Below are 24978 nucleotides of genomic sequence, written 5' to 3' on the forward strand. Positions count from 1 at the left end.
GTTGTTTTCTAGTGATGTAATTTTTGTCATATGGTGCATATCAGTTGTCTCAGTTTAGTCTGTTTCTGTATACTGTTCTCTGTGTGTGTAATATTTTGTGTTTGATAACTGTCCATTTGCTTCTAAAATGTATTGATGTTTATCTAAAATGACTATTTTGGAACCTTTGTCCACAGGCTTAATAATGATGTGTTATTCTTTAGTTTGTGAATGCCTTTCCTTTCTATAGGTGTAATATTATCGGGTAGATCTGGAATGGGGTCATAGTTGTGTAGTGTGTGTTTTGTATTAATCAGTTTGTTAATCTGTCCACCTGAGAGGGTTTTGCCTCCCAGGTGGAAGGAAGTGTAAAAGGTCTGTAGTCGTGTTCAGTCTTGTAGTCAAAGTAATCTATCAGTTTGAGTCGTCTGTGGAATAAATGGATGTCCCTTCGAAGCTCCTCCTGGTCCTGCCTAGTAGGTCGAGGGATAAAGATGAGTCCCTTAGTCTTAAAAGACTTGGAGAGATTAAGGAAGTTTGAAGAAGAAAAGAGAGACGGGGGGGGGGGGGTGTATAGAACTGGGTTCCCATGCTTGGCTAGCTATACCTAAAGGGTGGGGAGGGGGGTATTGGAGCTGAGAGGTGAGTGCTGGTGAGTGAATCCAAGCTATGATTGTCTATTGTAAATTTAACTGTGCACACCAGTGGTTGTAAATATGTTTGGCTGTTGTTGATGTCCAATGTATGTTGTCTGCTGTAATGTCATTGGGGATCTGTAGCAAGGTGTTAAATTGTGTAGCGATGTGATTTGTTAACCTGTGAGATTATTCTTGTGTTCTGTGGTGAGATTGGGGGAAGATTAGATGATGGGGATGTGGATGAGTGCGTTGGGGAAAACTCTCTTGGCCTGTCTGTACATGCTGGTTGCTTGTTTCTTGGATCTGGCTCTTGGGTCATGCTCCTTGTTATTGATGCCCACCGAGAGGACCACCTTTTCTTCGTGTGGTTGTGTGGGAGCCTTCTTCAAGATGTGGTAGAAGGTTGCTCCCGGAAAGCTATCTATCTGAACATTCGGATTGGTGAATGGGGGGATTCGGTTAAAATTAGAATCTCCAAAAATATAGATTGGTTTTCTCCCAATCACCTGCCAGTCTTGGATCTTTTTGCCTGTTCTACCTTGATGGTATATGGGGCCGAATTCCTTCTCTGTGGGAGGTGATTTAAACGAGGGGGATGTGTGTTTGTGTGCCGTGGCGCCAGTCAGAGGCGGGTTTTTACTGGCCGTATCCTTAGATGTTGGGGGTTCAGATTGGCCTTTTATAGTATGATTCCCTTTAGTTGGCCGTATCATCCTGGGTTCTGCCCCTGTTAGGTACTGCCCATTATCAGACCTTTCTCTTTCTCTGGCGCCACGTGTAAATGTAAGGGGATAAGGTGAGATTATATCATTTGTCTTTACTGCATTGTTTGTTGTAATGTGGTGGGGGTTGTATGTGTGGGATCGGCCTTCTTTACTAGGGGAGGCTCCTGTTGGCTACTATGTTTGTGATGGAACTGTGCTGCTAGTGACCTCTTGTGGTTGGACGTGGGTTCCTGTTGGGGGATATCTAGTTTGGGAGGGAGGAAGAGGGGAACTGAAGAGCAAAACTAATGACAGGAAATTCAGGGGAGGGAGAGGAAATTGAGCGGGAGTGTTCGGCTGTTTCCAATCTCACTGCCCGGTCTCTTTCTGGGGAGGGAGAAGAGGTTGGTGTCGAGTTACATGCGGGTGGGGGAAGCCTACCGGGGCCAGGTGATGTGAAGTCCCCATCATATTCTAGAGTGTTGGGCGAAGTCGGGGTAGAAGCCCAGATACGGGTGAAGTTGCCTGCATTTGTGTGAAAGACTGGGGAGGAGGGATCAGAATGATTTGTGTAGTTTGTTGTATAGGTGAATGTTTGCGATCTGTGTGTATGTGCTGTTCCTGTGTGCTCTTATGTGTATGTTTAAGTTTGGGTTTTGTATGTTTATGTGTGGGTGTGTATGTATCTGTAGAGGATGTGTGTATGTCTGCTAATGGTGTTTGTAGCTGTGTGTGTTTGCTGGGATTGTTTGTTTATGTATCTGGGTAGATTGCATGTCTGTGTCGACCGCTTCTCCCCTGCTACTTCCCTGTACAAGTTCTCTCCTGCTAATAAAATATATTATTATTATTATTATTTTTTTATTTTTAAATTAGCCTATTGGCATTACGACTGCCAATGGCCCCTGGTGTGAGCATTGATTACTTTGTCTTATGATGACTGTTGGATAGATGATTCACTTACTTTAAACAAATGTATTGTTGTAAGTCGCTTTGGATAAAGGCGTCTGCTAAATGTAAATGTAGTTGACAGATCTGGTCCTATGTGTATGCCTGTTTGTGTCTGTGTAGGTGGAATATCTGTCTGTGTGTGTGCAAGGGTTTTCTGTATGTCTGTAGGTATGTGTGAAGAGTATGTGTATGTTGTTATCCAAGTTGGGGTGCTGTCTATCCTTTTTCTGTGTGTGTATGTGTAGGTTGTCTGTGCTGATTGTTTAATTATGTGTATGTCTTTAGGTGATGTGTGTGTTAATTATCCATGCATGTGTGTCTACTGGGGTTGTTTGTGTCTGTGTATGGATGGGTCGTGTTTGTGTGTCTGGACGTAGACTGTGTCCCTACTTCTGTGTGTGTTTGTCTTTCTGAGACGCCCTGAGCAGAGTCTCCCTCCTTAGTTAACTTGGGGGGGGGGGGGGGGGGGGAGAGAGAGTTTCTCTTTTGGGTGGAGGTAGTGCTGGGAAATCTTCAGTAGTGAAGATGGATGTAGGTGGTAGGCTATTGTGTTGGGTGTTGGTCCCTAGAGTGGCTACCTCTGTTTGTTGGTTGGGGGTCTATTGTTGTGGGGCTTTGGAGGGGTTCTAGTCCTGTCTCTTGTGTTCCCTCAGTTAGAGGGGGGGTAGGGGTGGTTGTCTGTATGTGTGGTTTCTGCTCAATGGATGAAGGGGTGTTCATTAGTGTGTGTATTCTAGCTTTGGTTATGGGAGTGAGTCTATCCCCATAGCGTTTCTTTGCCCGACCCATGGCTACTTGGAGTGCTAAGCCATTTACTGCTCTGGGGGGCTGTGTAAAGGAGTCTAGTGAGTTCTGATAATGTGTCTGGAGAGTTGTCAATGTTGCTCATCCATTGTGCATGTGTAGGTGCTGCAGGTCCAATGAGTTCAGTCAACTTTTTCACTTGTCTGGCCATGCCAGGTGGATGTATGTGTGTTTGTATTGCTCTATACATTATTTCTTTATGGTGCATCACTTGAATCAGTTTGAAACACCATTTGGCATCCTGTCTAGTTGTCTCGCGAAGGAGTGATTCATATGTGTTTGTAGCATAGGTGTAGGTCTGCTATGTGTTGGTAGTCTACTCCGTTCTTGTCTAGTGTTAGCTTGTCTGTATGTCTGTGTATTCCTAATCTGTTTTGGTCCTTGTGTCCTAAATGTCTGTCTGTCCCATGTGAGACCCTGTGCTATCTGTCCTCTTCCTCTACTATAAGTAGGCCTATTAAAAATTGAGGGGGTCTGCCATCTAGTGTGTTGCATATTGAGATCAGTCTCAATAATGGGTGTTGGTAAAAGTGGCAGTCTAGTTGTGTCCCTAGTCTGCATGTTCTCTCCCACTGGTGTCACAAACAGTGCATTCAATTTAATATGGAAACCAAGTGAAGTTGTTTTTCGTTTAGTCCTTTCAAGTTGTTGTAAAATCCAAATGAGTGCTCCCATAGAGACGTCGCCGGCGGCCGTCGCGCACTGGTAATTGGGTTGTTACCATGGGCTTAATCTTTCTTCTGAACCCCACGTTTTAAAACGTAAACTTTATTTAATTTGTTATATTAAAAAGCCACTCTGCTCCTTTTCACTCTCTCCCCCGACTCCACCCTCTACCTGAACTGGCTCCTCCCCTCCCATCATGCCTCCCGCCTCTCCCCCAATGGCCTCTTTTGGTTGGTGATTCAAATTGTTCTGCTCCGCCCTCTCTTCAATTAACTCTCCAACCACTGCCTCCTGTTCCTTCTTTTGCTTTTCGGCCATTTCTTTCTTTTGTTTTTCAGTTTGTTGGCAAATGATTGCGGGCAATCTCTGAAGAGGTGGTCTGAGCCTCCACAGAGATTGCACTTTCTGCCATTGGTGCATTCTGCAAAAGCATGCCCAATTTCTCTACACTTCCCACATACTGTTTCTTGGCAGGCCTCTGCCAGGTGCCCATGCTTACCACACTTGCGGCACAGCTTGGGCTCACCCTGGTAGTGGATGTAGCCCCTGTTTTCATCAAGAACTATAATTGATGGCAGTTGTCTCAGGCCCTGGAAGCCCTGGGGATCCTCCACTTGCTGGATGGGGACCCGCCAGGAGCAATTCCAGATACCGTCCTCATCTATCACCTTCATAGCCTGGCCCTTTACAGTGCAATATCTTCCCAGCCAGACATACGGTTGTGGTCAGAAGTTTAGATACACTTGTAAAGAACATGTATGTCATGGCCGTCTTGAGTTTCCAATCATTTCTACAACTCAAATTTCTGTGTTGGATTGATTGGACATCACATACTTTGATCACAGAAAAATAAAAGTTGTGGAAACAACTGTAAATGTCATCTACACTCACCATTTCATTGAACATTCAGAAAATTACCATTTTTGTGGCATTGTCAGTCAATTTCTCTACGGTGAACATAGAGAACTGAGTTCTAAACTGTTCATAGGTTTGCCAGAACTTTCTCAACAGGGAAGCATTTCCAAAACTAACATCAAACCCTTTGTTAAAAGGTAGAGCCAATATACAGTTTAAGTTAGCCGGGGTAAATCCAAGGGTTTTTTGTATTAACTTCCTGGAGAAATCCAATCTGGAAATCTCCAGGGGTTTTCCACCATTTATCTTCAGTAGGAAGCGCACGCTGTGGTGCCTCCTAGTGCCGGCACGGGCAGCCGACATTTTTGAGGCCTTGCCTTCGACCGTCAGTTGTCTCAGTCCCCAGTAACCAGTAAACAGAACTGATTAATAAAAGCACAGGTAAAATCACAGATTTGATGATTAACCTTGCCTTCAAGGGTCAGTCGTCTCAGTCCCCAGTAACCCAGTCGCTGTCTAACTTTCCCTAAAACGTCCTGCCAGTTCCCTTTCCCTCCCCCCTCCCTGTCAAACTTAACCCCGAGTATTTTGATGTCAGTCTGCGTCACTGTCAGGGGGAGTCCGGTCGTGTCAGTCACTGTCCACGGTCCGTAAAATTGGGCTTGGGTCTTGTCTCTGTTCAGTCTTGCTCCAGAGGCCCGTCCGTACCAGTCAGTCTTGTCCAGTGCTTTGGTCACGGATAAAATGTCAGTGGATAAAAGGTTGATATCGTCCATATATAAAACGCACTTGGCGGTCAGTCCCCCACTCCCCGGAATGTCCACCCCACAGATTCGTTTGTCCTTTCTCAAGATCTGCGCCAATGGCTCGATGCAGGCTGCGTAAAGGAGAGGGGATAACGGACACCCCTGACGGACACCGCAGTGTATTGCCACTGCTTTTGTTAGTTGCCCGTTAACAAGGATTCTGCTGTTAATGTCTGTGTACAGCAGTCCCACCCAGGCTAGAAACCTCCCTGGAAATCCCATTTTTTCCAATACCTGGAAGAGGTACTGGTGCGAGACTCGATCGAATGCTTTTTCAAAGTCTAAATTTAGGACTACCAGCCGAATGTTTCTGTCTCTCGCATAACAGATGGTGTCTCGGATCAGTACGAGGCTGTCCGTGATCTTCCTCCCCGGAATGGCGCAGGCTTGATCCGGGTGAATCACCTCCCCTAAAACCAAAGACATGCGATTTGTTAAAAGTTTGCAATCAAAATTTAAAAGGGTAATTGGTCTGTAGTTTTTCAAGTCAGTCTTGTCATTTTTTTTGTGCAAAAGTGAAACTATCCCTATTCTAAAACTGTCGGGTAGTCTGTCGAGTCGTTCAAAGTCCGTAAAAACAGTCAGTAGGTCGTGTGCTAAAATGTCCCAGAAAGTCAGATAAAACTCCAGGGGAAGTCCGTTTTGGCCAGGGGACTTCTCCTTCTTAAAATTCTTCACACATTTATCTAACTCTAAAAGGGTAAAATCCTGGGCTAAAAACACACTGTCCTCTACTGTCCTATCTATGTACTCTAAAACTTCTCTTAAGGTGTCATTGCATATGTTCTTTTCTGTATATAAATCCCAATAAAAACCCTCCACTACTTCCTTCATTCCCTCTGTTTCTCCAACCATATTACCATCTACCTTCTTCAAACCCCCTATCGCCGCCCCCTTACTAACTATTTTCTTAAAAAAGAACCTGCTACATTTCTCCCCTTCTTCTATATCCCTTTCTTTGCTTCTTAAAATGACACCTTTGCTCTTTATTTCCGCTAAAACTGACATATCTTTCTTCACTCCCTTTATTTCATCGTTAAAATCAAGACCCTGTTGAGTTAAATTAAAATACCTTTGAAGTCTTTTTTGCAGTCCCAACATGCGTCTGTTCTCCCTATCTTTCCTATGCTTACCTATCTTCCTAAAAAAGTTCCTAGTCCGGTCCTTCACCATCTCCCACCAGTGTGCTCGTGTCTCTAAACAGTCTTGAAGGGTCTGCCATTCGCTGAACTGCTCCCTGTACTCCCTCACAACCTCTTTGTCTTCTAGGAGGGAGCAGTTCAGTTTCCACAGACCTCTTCCTACAGTCACACCCGAAGATAGTGGCAGGGTGCATGTAAGCATAGCGTGGTCGGAAAAGAAAACAGGGGCTAATGTGGCATCGGTTGGCGGGCAGTCCCGGTTAAAACGTAGTCGATGCGAGAGGCTTTGGTGCCGTCACCACTGAACCAGGTGAAGCCCTCCTCTCTTGGATGCACGTTTTTAAAACAGTCGGTTAGCTTAAAATCCCTACATAAACTCTGCAATAAAACCGACGTCTTGTCTACCTTAAAACCTTCGCCTGCCCCTTTCCTATCTTTCCTAGATAAAACACAGTTAAAATCTCCTCCTACTACTAGGGGAGCCCTACCTAGCATGTGGGACTGCAAGTCCTGTAAAAGGTCAAACCTTTTTTGTCATTAAAACCGTACACGTTAAGTACGTTAAAATCTTTTCCTAAAAATGTCAAATGTGCCAAAAGTGCCCGACCGTCAGTCAGCACCGTGCTGCCCTTCACCAGCACCTGAGGGTTTTTTATAAGTATGGCCACTCCATCGGAGCGGTTGTTGTTGGAACCGCTCCAAATGGAGGGTCCGTGGGTCCACTTCCTCTCCCAGTCTTGGTATGATTTTAAAAACGGTAAGGCGCATTCCTGCAATAAAAACACATCTGAAGTGCATGTACTTAAAAATGTTAAAACGATTTGGGCCCTCACAGCCGTCCTTACACTTCGAACATTTAGGGTGGAGACTGTGAAGGCCATTAAAAAAATGATAAAAACAACAGGTTAAACATTAAAAACAACAGGGTAAAACATTAAAATACTTAAAAGCTACACATTACAATTCTTGTGATATCAGCTCTTCCTTCACTGCACTGGGCAGTGAAGGGTTTGGAGCCATATCTTTCCTAGGAGCTTTCTCTCCAGGAGTTGATGTTAGCCTTAAGTTTAAAAAGGAAGTCTGATTTGGTGAACCTGAGGGGAAGACTCTGTCCGGCTCATCTAAGGATGTTTCAAATGGCCGGTCAGCTCTTCCCCTTTTCTCCAAGTTCTCATCAACCTCCGGAGAGAATTTTGCAATTCTCTTTCTTTGTGGCTGGGCGCAAGGGAGGGAGGGGCTCTCGGAGCCACTCTCGCTTACAGACCCTAAAATATCACTATCTTTTCTTTCTGCCCTCTCACTTACCTCCTCACTCTCTGTTTCCTTTTCACTTTCTTCCTTTTTCTCTTCCTTTTCATTCTCTCCCCCAACTCCACCCTCTACCTGATCTGGCCCCTCCCCTCCCGTCACGCCTCCCACCTCTCCCCCAATGGCCTCTTTTGGCGGGAGATTCAAATTTTCCGGCTCCGCCTCCTCAATTAAGTCTCCAACTGCCGCCTCCTGTGCCTTCTTTTGCTTTTCGGCCATTTTGTTGTTTTTCAATTTGTTGGCAAATGATTGCGGGCAATCTCTGAAGACGTGGTCTGAGCCTCCACAGAGATTGCACTTTCTGCCATTGGTGCAGTCGGCAAAAGCATGCCCAATTTCTCTACACTTCCCACAAACAATTTCTTGGCAGGCCTCTGCCAGGTGCCCATGCTTACCACACTTGCAGCATAGCTTGGGCTGACCCTGGTAGTGGATGTAGCCCCTGTATTCACCAAGAACTATCATTGATGGCAGTTGTCTCAGGCCCTGGAAGCCCTGGGGATCCTCCACTTGCTGGATGGGGACCCGCCAGGAGCAATTCCAGATACCGTCCTCGCCTGTCACCTTCATAGCCTGGCCCTTCACAGTGCAATATCTTCCCAGCCAGACATAAATGTCATCTACATTCACCATTTCATTGAACATTCTGACAATTACCATTTTTGTGGCATTGTCAGTCAGTTTCTCCACAGTGAACATAGAGAACTGGGATCTATACTGGTCAAATGTTTGCCAAAACTTTCTAAGTAGGGAAGCATTTCCAAAACTTACATCAAATCCTTTGTTGAACGGGAGAGCCAAAATACAATTTAATTCTGCTGGTGTAAACCCAAGGGTTTTCTGGATTAATTTTCTGGAGAAATCCAATCTTGAAATCTCCAGGGGTTTCCCTGCATTTTCTTTGAGGAGGAAGCATACGCTGTGGTGCCTCCTAGTGCCGGCACGAGCAGCCGACATTTTGGAGGCACCACAGATAAAAACAGTAAAAAGCTAAAAAATAACTAAAAACAAGAGCTAAAATAAATAAAAACAAATAAAACAGCACAAATGAGTAAAAACAAAAGGAATTACTTACTTTGCAGAAGCCGCCCGCTGGCCAATGGATTCCTTTTGTTGAGGATTCAGCAACTATTGAAAAAGCTGTAAATTCCAAAAGCTGGGGAAATAAGGAAATATGCTCCAAACAGTAGGGGAAAAAAAGCCACAGAAAGGCGGAATTTCTCCTACAAACGGAGTCAATCACTGTCTTAGCCAAAAGGCCGAGAAGCGATAAGGCATGAATTGAACCCTGACGACCTCCGCTCCCAGCCAGGTAAATGTCTGAGCCCTGGGTTGACCCGTGACCACTTCCCCGCGAATCCCTTCTCTCCCCATCGCCTTCTCTTACTTTGAAACACAGATATGGGCTCGGCTGGACGCAGAGCCCCCCAAAAATAGCTTCAACTCGTAGGTGTTCCTCTCCACGGAAGTCTTTAGTAAAAGGCGAAAGGCTTTTGCGTGATGAAGAGAAACCAGAGTATATTGACTCCTCAGCCGCCGGCGTGGCACGGCACCGTCTGCCACGCCAGGCCGGAGGCCCGCGGGTTGCCAGGAACCAGAACAGGCGTATCCACTATAAGACAGGCTGACACGCACGCGAAACATGCCATAGGTCTGTCTGTCTGTCTATCTTTTTTTTTTTCTTTTTTTTTTTATAACGAAAACGGAGGGAACATTTAAACTGGCCTTAAAAAGGGCCTCGTGCCTCGCTCTCTTTTTTGGTCCGAATTTCAACAAAAGACAGGACGCAGCGGCAGGAAAAGTACTGGTTTTAGCACATGAGTTAGGAGTCCACCGTTCCCTGGATGTACTGCAATACCAGGCCGATGCGTGGAGTGGATGGAGAAAGCCCCTATTCCATCTCCATGTTGCAAAAATCTATTTAATATATAGCCCCCGGGTAGAGGACATATCAGATATTAAACTGATAAGAACAGATTTTTATTTTTATTTTTTTGGTAAAAGTTTTATTGATACAAATACACAAGTCATCATTCATATAAAAAAAAACACAGTTATATTTTTCTACACCTTTCCATCATAAAACCATAAAACCACAAAAACCCAGTATATGTGTATTAAAACAAAGTTTTAAAAGGGTACAGATAAAATGGTTACAGAGATAAAATAGATAGGTTCAGTAAAATGGTGTAAAAAATTGTTTTTTTGGGTATTAAAAGTGCATTGTGTGGCTTGTAAAATGAGAGTCTTTGGTAGGTGTCATAAAAAACGTGGCTGTTGTACAGAAACGGGGAGAGTCCTTATCAAGATTGCCTCTCCCGGTCTCCTGAACAGCTCATCGAGCCTGCCGTGTCAGGCTCCCAGAGGAGAAACTCGACCTTGGCAGCAGTGGCACATGCGCAGTCAGGGCCAGACCTTTCGCGTGGGCCGCCGCCCCCTCCTCCGAATGAGCGACGTGTGACGTAGTCCCCCAGGGACTCGACGGCCGCAGCTACCACTGCCTGGGGGTTGGTCTCCACGCGCTTCCCTACCAGCAGGCTGCGGGAGGTCCATAGTGCTTTCTTTAAGCATGTCAGGGTGAGCCAGAGTCTGGCAAAGTCGGCCGGTGGGATGCTCCTCCGGCTCACCCGGTAGAGCACCAGTTGGGCGTTCAGGACCTCTCCTGCTGGCAGGCACGGGCATAGTAGGGGGCCGGCAAGTGCCCACAGGTCTTCAGCGGCTCTGCACTCCCAGAGCAGGTGCCGCACCGACTCAGGGGCGCCACACCCCGGTCGGAGGCAGGTGGAGGATGCCACCATGCCCCGGGAGTGCATCACGGCCCTGACCGGGAGGATCTCGTGGGCTACCATCCACGACAAGTCCCGATGTCTGTTCAGCAGAGCAGGGTGGGCCACATTGCGCCAAACAGTAGAGGGCTTGCCGAATGCCAGCCCACGCACTGGGCTCACTGATTCCCGTTCCTGCACAAGAGAGAGGAGAGAGCGGTGGTTAGTTAAAATCTTAGCTTCCTCATTCTCCACGTTATGTTTTTTTAAAAATTCTCTGTTAAAATTATACGTGGTGGGAAGATTAAAAGACACAGGTGCTCTCAAGTCGGTGGGTAAAATCTGCAGCCGTCTCAGGTAGGACCCCATCCAGAAGCGTGCCATCGCTGTTGTTTTATGTTCTCTGGATGGGGCCAAGGCGTATTTTATATGTAGTGCTGAGTAACAGCTGCCTAAAAACAGGTGGAGGTCCGGGAGTCCTTTTCCTACATTCTCAGGTGTTTTTTTTACAATTTCTCTCCTTAGTCTCTCACACTTGGACCCCCACAGGAAATAAAAGATGGCTCGATCAAGGGCTAAAAGAGTGGTTCGAGGTGGGATAAAAACAGAACAGATTAGTAAAAGCAGAGGTAAAATAACAGATTTAATGATTAAAACCTTGCCTTCAAGGGTCAGTCGTCTCAGTCCCCAGTAACCCAGTCGTTGTCTAACTTTCCCTAAAACGTCCTGCCAGTTCCCTTTCCCTCCCCCCTCCCTGTCAAACTTAACCCCTAGTATCCGGATGTCAGTCTGTGTCACTGTCAGGGGGAGTCCGGTCGTGTCAGTCACTGTCCACGGTCCGTAAAATTGGGCTTGGGTCTTGTCTCTGTTCAGTCTTGCTCCAGAGGCCCGTCCGTACCAGTCAGTCTTGTCCAGTGCTTTGGTCACAGATAAAAGGTCGGTGCATAAAGGTTGATGTCGTCCATGTATAAAACGCACTTGGCGGTCAGTCCCCCACTCCCCGGAATGTCCACCCCACAGATTCGTTGGTCCTTTCTCAAGATCTGCGCCAATGGCTCGATGCAGGCTGCGTAAAGGAGAGGGGATAACGGGGGGGGGGGATAATCCAAGGTTTTTTTAAATTAATTTCCTGGAGAAATCCAATCTGGAAATCTCCAGGGGTTTTCCACCATTGTCTTTCAGTAGGAAGCACACGCTGTGGTGCCTCCTAGTGCCGGCACAGGCAGCCGACATTTTTGAGGCCTTTCCTTCGACCCTCAGTTGTCTCAGTCCCCAGTAACCCAGCCTCTGTCTAATTTTCCCTAGTACTTCCTGCCACTTCCCTTTCCCTCCCCCCCCTTAACTGAGTATTTGAAGGTCAGTCTGCGTCACTGTCAGGGGGAGTCTGGTTGTGTCAGTCGTTCCAGGCGATGGAGTCCCTGACAAGCTGTCGGTTCCACCTTATGGACCAACCGTCAACCCCACATGACTGGTCCTTGTGGACGACGTAGGGAAGGGGCTGTGCGCAGACGGTCAGCCATGACCTTGGCCAACAGCTGATAATCTATGCACAGCATGGTCAGAGGCCACCAGTTGTTACGGTCGGCGTTGTCCCCCTTCTTGTCGGCTTACAGCCATTGACCTACCCACCATCTGAGTCGACTCCCTCACTCAGGCCCCCCTGCAGTCCTTCACCCCCTGGAACATCTGATTTGCACGCTTTTCCCGAATGGAACAAAAAAACGCTGTCGAGCAGATCTCGTCCCGTTCAAGGAACTCTTGTTGCAGGCTTGACGTCATCACCTCAATGGATAAGACTGTCGCAGGACCACCAGGGGGGCCCAGGAGACCCAGCACCTTTTTTGGTTGTTTTTTTTGAGGAACAAGTGCCAGGGTGGAGCACTTTCAGGCTTACCTCCTGGAAGGTGTGGTCAGGTGGAACGAAGACCGAGCAGAGGCAGCGGCAGAGGGACCGAGGCAGACCCTGCACTCCGATGATAGACATGCAGGCCACCATTAACGGTCCGAGTCAACAGCTCCTGGGCTGCAGTTTGGTGAAGGACACCAGACCCTCCGTCTACACCGGTACGCACAACACACACCTGAAGTGGCACGTATACTTGACTGTTCTGAGAGTAAAAAAACAACAACTGTTCTTTACACATTCATAGCAAACCTAACTGTATTGTCTCTGTAGCTGCTTGCATGGACAAGGTGAGGGACCAGGCAAATGGCCTAGCACCAGCCGCTTGGTAGCCGCCATCTTCAGCCAGCTCCTGAATAACCACCCGGCCAGAGCATACCTGGGGCCAGAATCAACCGGTGTGCAGCTCTTTGCGGTCAACAGGTTGACTGCGATTCAGGGGTAAGTTCAGTCCAAAATACAGGTCAATATATGCTTTGCATATGAGTGACATCTTAGTGTAGCGTTTCACAGGTACAACAACAACACAGGGAGACAAGTAGAGGGAGACTCTGTGCAGGGGGCCAAAATATGACACTCTCCTGGTCGACAGGAGTGAGATTTCCCTCTTAGCTATCTGTCTGACCGTAAACAGTTTGTCTCTTGGAATGGGACAGAATCCAAATATGAACCTTTAACTTGTGGGGTATAGCAAGGATCTATCCTTGGTCCATTACTTTGGGGGATTTATATGAATGATCTATATCCAAAGCTGTATTCTTTATCCTATTTGCTTATGACACCAATACATTTTTATCAGCTACCTACCTAGGACAATTATTGTAAATGTGTACTGTCGCTGATACAGCCTTTCCCCGACCTGAACACCATACCAGAGCCAACGTCCCGAGCTGTGGCTCCAGCTGACCTAATCCTACCAAACCTGATGAGGCACACCGCGGCTGTGGATGTTCCTCGGTCAAATTCTCTCTTCTACCTATACCCTGCACCTATGCAACAGGATGTTAGAATGCCAACCCTTACACCAGAGACAGGAGCAATGTTACTCAGCAATCTACCAATGGCTGTGGAGATGCCAGACTGGGTCGACATCCTTGACCTCATCGATGAGATGACCCTACCACAGCTGGAGATGCCAATGCTGGAAGAGGAGGTGATGGAGCTGATCATCAACTCGACACCCCTAGATCCCTGAATGATTGTTGATTCAAATATATGTAACCGCATAACCATTTCAAAGGAACCAGTGTGTGAGTGTATGACCCCACGTCAGCATATCTGCATAGGCCTCATTCTAATGACGACAAGTAATCAATGAAAGTACTAAGTACACAAGAATACCAATGATTGATTGTGTAATCTTACTCAGGGATGATTACTGATGTATGATACTATAATACTGAAGTTTATTTTTTGATGATACAGAGTTTTATTACTGCATAACAGGAAAATGTTATGTAAGGCCTACGGAGTGAAGTAGGCGAAGCACATCCACAAAAAGATGGAGTACTACTGTATCTATAATCAAGTATTGAAATGATAAGAATGAGTAAGAGTAACATTATGAAGTATAGATTGATTTACTGTTTTTGATTTATTGACTTGTTTGATTATTTTACTGTTTTATTCTGTTGTTTTAACACAGAGTTGAGGGACAGAGCACTTCCTTAAAAGGGACTTAGCTTTAGCTACTTAGTTGAGCCATGTAGCTTAGCAACCGGTTTCCTGTGGGGCCTGCAGAGAGTCCTCTCGTGAACTTACTCAGAGCACGGTGTCCTCAGTCGAACTCGGACCAGTTTAATGGAAAGTCCCGCATGAAAAGTACCTTGAATTCCAGTGCTAAACTGGAAACCACCCTGGAACGGAGTGGAGTATATAAAGAGCTCTCCGGAGCGCTACATCGGTCAGTCCACGCTGAGGAGCATTACAACCTGAAGACCAGCACCAGGAGGGAGCCTGTTGATACCTGAGACCGGGTTAGTACTGGAACTCTTAGAGTCCAGCCCGCGAGGTTGTCCAGTGCCGGAGCTCACTCTGATCAATTCCTGACGCAAGGTCTCGCAGCTTGGTTGCTGTTAAGGAAGGAGCACCCCCGACCATACTCTGAAATCTCAGCCACTGTTCCTCTCTCAGCACTAGGCATTGCCCTTAGTTGTTTGAGGCTGTGGTTGTGACAAGACCTTTTTTACACTTTTTTCATTTTTATGCTCGGGGAAGAAATCCTTGCTTCACTTGGAAGGGGAAGCGAGAGCCATGTCACTCGGCTGAGGGCACGTTTGCCAACCCCTTAACACTGCCGTGGCTGATAGAGGAGCTGGTTCGGTTCGCCACTGGGTCCTCTCCAAATTCATATTCAAGTAAGATCTGTCAGAGTAGGGGAAGTGGAAGGATTTTATTCTTTTCTACTTTTTACATTTTTAACATTTATATTCTGTCTGTAATCCATTTGACATTTTTTGCTATGCTGTAACGCTTGAAGCCTAAATAAAGATCTAACCTGCAATTAGAGCAACAGTTTTTCTCAATTTAATTTTTATTTAGTCACCTAAGAATTTATACCCTCTTTGCTACATAATATATTATACTTATAGCGCATTATAGGATCTGAATGGTTATTCTAGCCCCAGAGATATCTACCATCTGGTAGAATGTCTTATCTCCTTTGGGTAAAAGTATACTTACCAATAAATAACATATCCGCGACCACAACAACTTGCACTCGTTAAGATTAGAGCTGTCATTAACTATAGAGGCTTTTTATGTTATGCAAGTCTTTAGTGGGTTATTTATGTTTGCATAGTGTGGAAAGAGGATGCAGGGGAGACTGTAGGACGGAGACAGTTAACAGCGGAGTGAATCTAGCCTAAATCTAGCCTAAAATATCACTTTTAGCATCCTGTTAGGTAGGTGAGTTTTTTTATCCCTTGGAGGTCGGCTAGAAACTGGGGCTTTGTACTTTTTTTTTTTACCTGGGAGACAGTACTATACTATGATACTGTATATCAATTTATTTCATATTGTAACATTGTTTGGGGCTGCACACACAAGGGCAATCTAAATCATCTTTTCATTTTGCAGAAGCGTTTGTTAGGATGACAACCTTTTCTGACCCTCTCTAGATCACACCCTGTTTTACAGTCTTCAGATTCTTAGCATCTATGACATCAACAAATTACAGATCTGCCCATTTGTTTTCAGTTTCAAAAGGAATCTTCTACCAGCTTCTACGGCTTTCACAACATGTTTCAGTTTACATAACTGAATAAACCTACCTCAGCCTCCCAGATAATCAGAAAATCTAGCTAACTGAAGTAAAAATAGCTAGAACATAACATAGCATAATCTAAGATTCATTTAAACTTTCTTTCATGACCTTTAGATTTTTTGTTTAGATTTTTACTTAGCCCTGTTGTTTTTTAAGGCACAGTGGCTGACGGAGGAGAAGACATTGATTTGGTGGCGGATTTACTGGCAAAGCCTTTTTCGAGAAGGACCTTTCAATTGTGAGGAAGGGTCGACCAACGCCGACCAACAAAGGAACTTTGCAAATTGTATTGCTGGGAATGCCTGTTATCTGTAACCGACCAATATGGTGTTTGGAGCCATGCTGGGTTTGAAAACCTGAGTTACCTAACCAAGGCAGCAACAAGACACCAAAACACGGCAGGACACTTGCAAGCAACGGTGCTATTGAAAACGTTCGTAGACACCCAAGTGGACCACAACTCAATGAACAAATGCGAAGGGGAACGGAGCTCCACAATGAAAATGTCAAGAAAAATAGGGAAATACTGAAAATACTGATTGATTGTGTCATTTTTCTAGATAAACAAAAACTCTCATTTAGTGGCACAGTGCTATGATGGCGCTGCCGTCATGGCATCTGGACTAAATGGGGTGCAGGCTAATGTTAATGTGAGGGCTCCTATGGCTTTATTTATACATTGCTATGCACATCGACTTAATTTAGTACTGACTCAAGGAGCATCGAAGCTTCGAGAATGTAGGATCTTTTTTGGCAATTTCAATGGCCTAGTTGCGTTTTTTTCCAGATCCCCTAAGCGCACGCAGCTGCTTGACGATATCTGCCAGCGGCGTCTTCCTTGTGTGGCACTAACAAGGTGGTAATATAGTTCTAGATTGGTGAGCACAGTTTTTGAGAAAAGAATTGCCCTAAAGGAGCTATTTGAGCACATACTGGAACACCATGATGAGTACCACAAGGATTGTGTGGATGATTTTGAGTTTTGTTTCGTAATTTGAGTATTCGGAGGTGCTTTTTTGAATACTGCAGAACAAAACACTGGATGTACAATTCTATATGGCAAGAATGGATGAGTTTTGTGACACCATTGAGAGGGAAAGAGCACGCCAAGCACACAGAGAGGCCAAGCGCGGGGGGGGGGGGGGGAGGGGGGCATGACTGATTTTCAAGTAAAAAGCCCTGCTGACCTCCTCACTTTACTTCAGCAGAAAGACCTATGCGGGAGCATGTGTCAACTTTACGCATTGGCATGTTTGGCGGTGACCATCCCAGTATCTACTGCCTCTCTCGAGTGGACATTTTCAGCCCTAAAACACATTAAAACCTAATCAAGAAATAAGACTGGGCAGGCTTGACTGTCAGCACTGGCCTCCATGGCAATCGAGAAGGACCGTTTATTGGAAGTGAAACACACCAATGTACTGTACAACCGTGTCATTGAACTCTTTATAAAGAAAGAAAGGAGGATGGACTTTGTCTTCAAATGATGAGCAGCTTTGGTAAGTTTGATACATAAAAACCTATCTTTACTAGCCGGGCCCGGCGCCACGAGGGGTCTTAAGAGGGCTTCGTATTTCAGTCACCATGCATTCATGTCTCTGCAATTAGTGTATTGTAACTCATAGGTGTTGAGTTACTGTCACTGTGAATATGGGGTGTCAAATGACAATAGCCTATAGCCCTAGTGTCATGGTGAGGTTATTCGAAGGCGGTTTAATTGCGGGAGGATAGCACTAAAGGCCTAGGTGTAAAATACATGGCCCGTCACTCCTGTTAAACTTTAAACTATGCAGCTTTTTGTAACTCTCTGCCACTCAACCAACCCTCTACCCACTCCATGAACCGTCCCTGGCTCATTTTATCTATCTATCTGTCTAACATTCTATACATCCAACCAACCAACCAAACTATCTCTAACTTTATCTGCTACCATAATAAGACTCACTTTCTTTCAACGATCCAGCAAATCTATATGTATTGAAACGTCTTAAAACCTTTTCCACTACCAAAATAAGACTGTGTCATGCCCTCCACTTCCCCCTAGTTGATGCCAGAGCTTCCCCCTCTCCTGTCTGTCTGTTTGTGTTTTGTGTGGGCGTGGCCAGGCTTCGGTTCTCTGTTCACATCATCATCTCCACCTGCCTGATCTACGTACCTGCTGTTCATCAACTCATCGCCTGGCTGTATTTAAACCCCGGCTTCTCATCCACTCATTGCCAGATTGTTGTTTAATGTTCTTACATGTTAGTCTCGTTCTCGGCCTCTTAGTTTCATAGATACTTAGTCTTCATGTTTGTACTCTGCTTTGATGATCTTTTCTTTATGCTCCAGAAACTCTATATACCTGGTTATTCACCTGTCTGCTTGCCCTGCCTCCCTAGTCTACGTGCCCTGTCTGCCCAACCTGCCCTACGTGCCTACCAGCCCTGTGTGTCTGCAAATCTGCCTGCCCTACCCCATTTGCCATTCCCCCCCTGCTGGTCCTGTTCCCTGCTTGTCCCTCATTAAATACCTCATTATTTTACATTTGTGTCCTGACTCTGTTCTTTATTATTCAAATTCATCAGATTTTTCGGTATGCTACTCCTACAGCTTTTAAGCTATTCACACCTGTAATGAAGATTTTTGGATGTTGAAGAATGTAGTCACCAGAGATGTAACAAAGTAGATATGCCGAATAAAAGTTGAATCAGGATAGTTTAATTCAGAACGATCTGGGCTCACAATGGAAGATACATGGTCAATGTATATTTCCCACAAGAAAGCAACGAAGTTGAGGTTACTCTCATATTTATACTAGTAGATAAACAACTTTGTTGAAGCCTCCCCCCCCCCCCCCCCCCCCCCCCTATCATACGTGGCAGGACGCCAGCAAGTCTGGAGGTAGAGGATCCCTGGCTATGTTCCACATCTGGTTATCATTACAACAGAGTCTTACGTAATTTGCACCCCAGCTAAAATTCATCATAACACCATTCCAATTTTAAAACGTGCATAGAGGTCTAATTTCTCAACACTCGCCGTCACCATCAGGTTCAGCAGTCACTTAATACTGTCGCTTAAATGCTCAGCAGGCACCTGCCTCCAGCACTGCTAACCCTGGACAGACGCTTGCCCGTCAACATGAAGTTGAGCACACTGTTGCTTAGGTCGCTGAGTAGCACTGGGATAACGCCTGAAACATTGGATGGAACGCTCAGCAGCAACGATCGCCTCCTGCACTGCTAGCATAGTACAAACCCGTTAGCAAACGCTACCTTGAATTATCGCCGGGCCTGATAATGGAAGTGGCACGTTCACAGTGGGCTGCCTAAAAGCTCCTGGGTCCTAAAGCTACCCGGCTACACTACGTTCTGATTATCTTTCTCAATGCCAGACAAGCAGTTTTATACAGGATTTCTGTCTATATACACAACTATATTTCACTTTTACAACACAACATAGCAATTTTACACATTTTTACAGCACAACACAGCATAACGACACAACACAGCAGAACAACACAGCGATAGTAAACACTACTGTCATCTGCTCATTCACTTCTGCATACGTCACAGTACTAACATAAACAACACAATATATATTATATGTAATATTACACACTTCTGCCCAGCAATTCAACACTATATTTTATTAAACTTCCTCAACACAAATACAAAGTTTATTCGCTGAACTTCGGTCTATATAATCAGCTACTTGTTGATCACAACAGATCGATTATTCACTTTTGCCTGTTCGTTCAGCCTCATATTGATCACTTGATCACAAATATGACGGTACCCACAGGTCTTGCACATGTGACCCTACTTTTAGGGCTTTAACTTATTTACAGTTAGTGAATGCACATTTTCTGAAATCCTTAACAGTTCTAGTTCAAATCCTAAATTTGGTTCCTTTAATTCGTAAGACTCGTGCTATTGTCCTACCGTCGAGTCCGGAGACCCAGAGGGAACTACACACATTTTCTAAAATAGGAATCAGGAATACTGCTTACCTTATTTTGTGGCCACTATTTGTGCAGTTCGTCTAGTCCAGGGGTGGGCAATTAATTTTTACAAGGGGCCACATGAGAAACCTGAATTGTGTCAGAGGGCCACACCAACGATAACTTGAACCTAATTCTGCTCAACTTTCTTCCATTGTAAAATGCACTAAATTATATATTTTGAATAGCTGGTACTGATAATCGGAAGAATAAAACTATTCTGTAAATATTTATATTAGGCAATGTGAAATTGTGGTGTATAGGTCAAATAAGAAAACAAAAACAATTATTGAATCAGTGCAATTTATTTTTAACTTGTTAATCTCCACAAACAATGAAAAACAACAAACAACTTAACAAGTTTATAGAAATACAGCAATACAACAAACAATAACTTGTAATGTTTTCCACCTCATTTTACCTCTTCAGTGAGAATAATCCAGTCTGTTCTGGGCTTGAACAAGGGCATTGAAATCTGGCTGAATGTCTGAGGTGGCTATGCGAAGGACAGCTGAGAGGTGGTCATCAGTGATAGAGGATCTGTGTTTGGATTTGTTGAACTTCATCACTGAGAATGTCTGTTCACATACATAGGTAGATCCAAAGAGGACTAGAATCCTCTGAGCATGCCTCCTCAGGTGTGGAAAGTTCTCCTCTTTGAGGGAGGAGTAAAAGTCCAGCAGTGAGACTGACCTGAAGTGCTCTGCCAGAAGTGTGTCAGACTGCAGGTCAATGAGTTCCATCTGAACATCACTTGGTGCATTATCCACACTGCAGTTGAAGGGAGAAGAAACCATGTGCATTTCACTCTCAAGAGTTTTGAAATCTTGAAATCGCCTCGAAAACTCTGCATGCAGTGCTTCTAACATGGTTGACTACTTGTGGAGGTGATCGGCTGATCTTTTGGCTTCCTTTAGTGTTGGCAAGTGGGTCAGAATGTTGTCCTTCACTTGGCTTGAGATAAGCTGCAACTTTCTCATGAAAGCCTTCACTGCACTGTACATCTCATGCACAAAAAGGCCCTTGCACTGCAGTTTGACATTTAGTTCGTTCATTAGTGCAGTCACATCCACAGCGAATCCGAGGTCTGCCACCCAGTCTTTATCTGAAAGCTCTGGGATGTCATGTCCTTTCTTAACACAGAAATCCTGAATCTGGTCTCTCAGGTCCCAGACACTTTTCAGTACTTTGCCAAGGCTGAGCCACCTGACAGTGCAGTGATAGCTTATGTCACCATGTTCAATCTCATTTTCCTCCAAAAATGCAACAAATTGTCTGTGATTTAATGCTCTCGCTCGGATGTAGTTAACTGTTTTAGTTACAGCATCAACAACATGGTTCATTTTTAACACTGTCTTACATAACACTTCCTGATGTATAATACAATGCAAAAATGTCAATTTCTGCACAGGGTTCATTTCTGTCACTTTATCCTGCATTCTCTTTAAAAGTCCAACATTTTTCCCCGTCAGATTTGGACAACCGTCTGTTGTCACACCTGCCAGCTTGTCCCATTCAGTCCTAAGTTACATGTCCAAACATGCATTTACCTCTGTGAACAAGTCATTACCAGTGGTTGTCCCTTTCATTGACTGCATGGCTGCCAACTCCTCCGTGATTTGAAAGTCTGCAGTTATCCCACGTAAGAAGATGAGTAGCTGGGCGGTGTCACGTACATCGCAGCTCTCATCCAAAGCCAGAGAAAAACAGTCAAAGTCGGCCGCTCTGTTCTTCAGCTGAAGCTCCAAGTTTCCAGCGATGTCCTCAACCCGCCTCGTTACAGTGCGTCGGGAGAGTGACACGTTCTCAAATGCGCCCTTTTTCTCCGGGCACATCAGCGCAACAGAGTCCAATAAGCACTCCTTAATAAACTCTCCGTCAGAAAACGCCTTACTTTTTCTGGCGATTTTGTGAGAAATGACATAACTTGTCCTGACGGCTGCATCTCTGGGGGTGTGAAGTTTCGTAAGAAGTCCTTGTTGGGTTTGCAGTTTTGCTAGCAACGCATCAGACTCCCGCGCACGCTCTTCATCAGACAGATTTCTGTATTTATCCTCATGCTTGGTCGTGTAGTGGCGATTCAAATTATAATCCTTTAACACAGCGACCTGTGTACCACAGATTAAGCACACGGTTTTACCTTTAATTTCTGTAAAGAAATACTTGGCAGTCCATGTCTTGTTGAAAACACGGCATTCGTTATCAACTTTTCTTTTCTTAGCGTTAGCTAAGATTGTCAATTATTAGAACCATTGCATTTATGGCTATGACTGTGTACTAACCTCACTAAAATCAATGCATTGCAATTCAAAGAATAAATCAATTACAAAAGTTTTTTAAATTATTATTATTTATTTGTTACCATTCATAGTATTGACAGACAGACAGCGGTCAATTATTATTAGCAACGGTCTGTTATACGAAAATAATTGACCGCCGAACGTTTGGAAGGCCCATTCAAGTGAATGGAACGTTCTAATCTACAGCATTAAGAAGAGCCGTGTAATAAATAATATTATATTATAATTATTATTATTTTCGGGATCTACAGGGAATGTTTCAAAGATCAACCCGTCGATCGCGATCGACGGGTTGGCCACCACTGATCTAAGGCAATGAATTCCATAATTTTTTGTTATGCCTTTGGCCTTGGCACCATCACTGGAAAACTTTCTTGCCTTTTCAAAAACGTCCGCTACAGACGGAGTGGGCGTGCTCGGATTGACTTTTCTTTTCTGCGCCGCATTCTTCTCATATTTAGAATGGCAATCGGGATGTTTGGATTTCAGGTGATAAATTAAACCCGACGTGGAGAAACTCTTTGCAGATACACCCCCTCTTGAAATTTCAGCATTGCATGTTTTGCAAATCGCTATCCGTGGGTCTTTCTCCGAGATATTGAAATAAGTCCACACCGCAGACATGTTGGCTCTTATCCAGATAACCGTGTGCTGGCTGCGCTTTTTAATTGCGTCATTACAATTGTGTTTCGGCCGTGTTGTTTCGGTGATTTAGGTATTTCGGCCGAAAACCGAAAATGCTCTTTTGGGCCATTTTCGGCCGAAAATGTTCGGTGGCCAAATTTTCGGTGCATCCCTATAATTTATGATTGGCCTCACGCGGGCCGGACAGGGACGTACAAAGGGCCAGATGTGGCCCGCGGGCCGTAGTTTGCCCAGGTCTGGTCTAGTCCGTCCTCGGCGGGCCTCTTTCCAATCCTGTTCGTGATGCCAACAATATGTGGTGGAATTTCAATTTACAATACTTTGAAATAAAATGCCAAAGATTAGAGCTGATGGTTTATTCTTGTATTCACGAGTAACAAAAGCCGACCTAGTTCGCGAAGTAGATCCCGTTTTCCTCCCAATCCACCATCTTTGTACAGTTCAAATTTAGGTTTCATCCCCCACATGCAAATCATTTACACTTCCTGGCTGTTTTGCCACCAATATCATTCACCCAGTTCCTATACCTCGTCACGGCCTGGTTTCCCCTCGCATTTCTAAAGATAGTTCTTGGGTTTCTACAATATTGGTGGTAAGCTCATCCTAATTAGTACTGTGGTGCTTGGTACCGATGAACCTTCTTTCACCTACCAACCGCACTGTTATCAGTGTCTCCATAAATCATCACTCCCTCTATCCCTTATCCTGTTTTCTTATGGAACATTTATAATTGTTTTTCATAAATCACTGTTAGCCTCTTTGACCTGTCTTATATGGAATGTTTATAATTGATTAATATTACATCACCCCCTGTACTCCTGATTTACTATTTCCTGTTTTTCATGCTCTGGTTATCTGCTTCCTTTAGGCTCTCATCCTTTCATGCAACTTCTGAGAACCTCTTCACATCATTCCATTCATGAATCAACATGTGGTTATCTTTTGGTTTTACTCCCTTTCGACATCAACTTGTTTTCTGATGGAACATTTATAATTGGTTTTCATAACTCACTTTTGGCTTCTTTGTCCTGTCCTTTGTGGAATGTTCTCTCTTCATTTGCTACAGAAATGTACCATAAAAGTTGAAGGGGTCTCCATCGACAGTCTCTCTCTCGATGTGAAAAATTAGTTTGATGTATTTGAAAATAATCTTCTATATATAGATGCATCATTTACTACTATGTAGTCGTTGTCATTCGTCTGAACCACAGAGAGGCAGGTGTTGAGCAGGACAGGTCTCCAACTCAAAGTCTATCTGATCCAGCACTCGTGTCTTCCTTTCTTTCTCTCCATCTTTAAAATCGATCCCCATTAGCTGCCACCTCAACAACCGCATATACACTCACTGAGCACTTTATTAGGAACTATATTAATACTGGGTCTCCCTTTCCTCTCAAAAAAGTCTAAATTCTTCGTGGCATTGATTCCACAAGATGTTGGAAACATTCCTTTGAGATTCTTGTCCATGATGACGTGATTGCATCACGCAACTCCTGCAGATTTTTCAGGTGCACTTTCAAGCTGTGAATCTCCATTCTACCACATCCCAAAGGTGTTCTATTGGATTCAGATCCGGTAGCTAGCAAGGCCACTGAAGAACACGGAACTCATTGTCATGTTCATGAAACCAGTTTGAGACGACTTTTGTGACAGTGCATTATCATGCTGAAAGTAGCCATTAGAAAATGGGAAAATTATGGCCATGAAGGGGTGCACATGGTGAGCAACAATAGTCAAATGGGCTGTGGCATTCAAGTGATGATTGATTGGTATTAACAGGCCCAAAGTGTGCCAAGAAAACATTCCCCACTGTTACACAGGAACGTCTGAGGAACCAAATGACGGCACACAGAGAAGGTGGTGGGGTTTAGCCCGTAGGCGTATTTAATAATAAAAGGGGGAGAGGGGTAGGATAGAGAAGGATAATCCAATAGAGGGTAGTCAAGGGTCGATCCAGGGTTCAGCAGGCAGGCGGGTAGTCAGACGAGCAGGGGTCAGGTAGGCATGCGGGTAGTCAACACAGGAATGGGCTAGGTCCATGGAAGGTAGACGAGGGGGAATCCGAGGAAGATGAGGGTTCTAGGGGATCACAGGAGAACGCGGTGAAACACAAAACAAACACTTGAATATATGTAAAGGCTGGAGGCGTTTGTGATACTCGAAGAGTTACCGTGGGACACAGTACGTTCTGGCACTGGAGTGGAGTTCAGGCAGGGTTCTTATAGGGCGGTGATTGTTGATGGTCTGCAGGTGTGCTGAGTG

The sequence above is a fragment of the Argentina silus genome, assembly GCF_951799395.1.
Source record: "Argentina silus genome assembly, chromosome: 5".
Lineage (NCBI taxonomy): Eukaryota > Metazoa > Chordata > Actinopteri > Argentiniformes > Argentinidae > Argentina > Argentina silus.